Raw genomic sequence first — 2819 nt, forward strand, 5'->3', positions numbered from 1 at the left:
TCCCTTTTCCTGAAAATCCCAACAACAGTGGAGGTGGAGGGGGGAAAAGAAAAGAAAAGGAGATAAGACCGGGCAGAAAGAAGTCTGCTCAAAAGATTTGCCTTCCCTTGAGATCTCCAGAACTTCCCCTCTACACGGCCCCCACCGCCCTCCAACTCCCCACCTTCCCCCGCCACCCCCACCCCCTCACACACACACACAGCCTGGACTCTAAAAAGACCTCCAACTACTAACTTGTGGTCTGCAGTAGCTCAAGAAGCACGTCCGTGGGAGTCAGCATCCGGCCGAGTCCCTCTTTTGCCAGCTTCTGGCAGTGCCTCGGACAATTACTCCAGGTCTTGCGCCCAGGTTTCCTCCTCTGCAAGATGTGAAGAGGCAGGGGAGGAGCAATGCTAGCCTGGATGTCCACCATGATCCTGGGGAGTCCACAGAGCTGCAGCTCTGATCCTCCTCCTTGCACACGTCACCCACACCATCCATGCCTTCAGAGCCATCTCCTCCTCCTTGGAGCCAGGGAGCCCCAAGAACCTAGCCTTCCGCCCCCCCAACCCCCCCACCCCCCCAAACCCACGCTGGGCTCTTTCATTCTTGGGTTTCACCTAAGGTCCTTTCCTGCACACTCAGCCACTTCGTGATCTTCCCAAGCATTGGGGCACACTGGGGATATGTGCTCGTGATCATTAAAACGATTAATAATGATTAAAAGCAAAGAGCTGTGGTAGCTGATCTGTTGCTGCCACCCGACCCCCATCTAGATCGAGGACACAAGTGTGTTCTAGATGTGACTCATGTTTGAACCAGGAATGTTTATAAACAGCAGGTGACCCGCCGTGACCACCCATCTGCTCAGGTGGGGGCTCAGAGCAAAGACTTCTCAAAGAAGCAGGACTTCTGCCTCGAGGCCGCGGCCTGGTGATTCCGCCCCAGCCTCAGGCTTGGGACTAGACACCAGCAAAGTCTCTCCAGGCGAGTTACAGGTGCGCACTCACTTGCCGGGAGACAGAGAGGGGACAGACAGGCGGGTGGTCGGCTAGATGGACAGATGGTAGAGAGACAGACCACAGAGACGCTGGAGAGCTACAGCCCCTACTGATTCTGGGGAAGTCGAACCCACACACCCTCCTCGACCCCCAGAGCAGCGTCCAGCACCTGCAGACAGTGCAGGACACACAGGCACAGTGATGGATGACGGGCGACCACTCAGGCCCTCCACCCCCCAGGGCCCTGCATGAAGGTCCCAGATGACTCGACCCGGCCCTCGGGGTGGGGGCTGTGGGAGGAGAGCGGGCAGCTGGGGCCCAGACGCCTCTCCCACCTCCAAGGGCCAGGAACTGACGGCTGCCCCTTTGCGCTCACAGCAAAGATGGGAACGGGCAGCCGGGAGCCCCGCACTGCCCGGGAAGACCCCACTGCGAGCCGGTGGCGGTGACCCTGCTGGGGAGTGCGCACTGGGCTGAGTGAGGAGGGGAGAGGCTGGGAGAGAATCTGGAGAGGGCGTGTCCCTGAGGGTAATTCTCTAAGGGAGCGTGTGGAAGCCTCCCTTCCCGAGCTGGCTGGACACTGCAGACTGCAAAGCCCCCACGAGAATACGTGGTTCAGGGTCCAGGAGGGCGCCCAGAAAGGCCGTTCATCAGCACCCCAGCCGATTCGCACACAGAGGGCCCCCTGCTCCCTCCCGAGTGGAGGCCGCTGGGCCTCACGCGCTGGGGACGAGGGAGCCCGGCGCCCTGCCCCGGCGCCCACAGGCCAGAGAGAGGAGGACAGAAAGCGGGGAGAGGGTGGCCTGGCCAGGCAGAAGGCGAGTCTGCTGGGACGGGGCAGACAGTGCCCAGCCGCTGCCCCGGGAGGGCCGGCCCAGCTTGGGAGGGCAGGGAGGGAAAACCTGACCCCAGCGGGACCTTCCCTGCCAGGGCGTCGGTCTGGGCGGCACTCCCTGTCCTCTGCCCGCCGGTGAAGGGACGGGGTCGAGTGGCCGCGTGAGCGGGCCCGGAGGCGCCCACCCATCCTTCCTACTGTCTGAGTGTTACCGAACGCCGGTCTCGGTTTCCCTCAGCCAATAAAAGGAAACCGAGTTTGAGGGAAAGGAAAGTGGCTTTATGTGTCCACACACGAGGAGGGCAGCGGGCGTCCACCGGCCTGCGCTTTGGCAAGTTACAGGGCTACTTACACAATTTCAAAAGCAAAGGGGAGGAGGGCGAGCGTCCCCAAAGGGGAGGGAGTAAAAGTGAGTGCTGGGAGGAGACCAGAGGGCACCAGCCTTTCTTTACACAAAGACAAACAAATGGGGAATCAGCGAGAGTGATGGGAGGGGCAGGGGCAGCACCGGGAGGAGAGGAGTCGGCTCAGCAAGCTTTCCCGCCTTTTGCTTTTGTTTGGGATTCCTTTCTTGACCCTAACCTGTCACGGAAGAGGAACTGCAAGGAGAACAACTCACAATCAATTAGAGCTCTGGGAAAACCAACTCTGTCATAAGTTTGTCAAGGAGGCAAATTCGCCAAGCTGATGTGAGAGCCATCCGCTGCATCATGAGCAGGGCCACGGACCCGCCTCCGCGCCGAAGCTCCGGTGACACACGCGCCCTCCTGGCCTTGTCACCGCGCCTCGGCCCCACCCTCACGTCCACGCTGGCGCGCCCTCGCCCACTCCCTTCCCCGCCGCCTCCCGGCCTGCGCGGCCTCCTCTCCCGAGAAGCGAGGCGGCGCCTCCTCACGCCTCCCCTCCCCGCGGGGACCCGGCTGGCGGGCCGCAGCACGCCTCCGTCTCCATCTGTCACTCTAACTGCCCGCTGTTGCTCCTAAGTGTCCCTGCCCTGCTGGCCG

This window comes from Condylura cristata, unplaced genomic scaffold (genome assembly GCF_000260355.1).
Source record: "Condylura cristata isolate star-nosed mole 26May11 unplaced genomic scaffold, ConCri1.0 scaffold00030, whole genome shotgun sequence".
NCBI classification, from domain to species: Eukaryota; Metazoa; Chordata; class Mammalia; order Eulipotyphla; family Talpidae; genus Condylura; species Condylura cristata.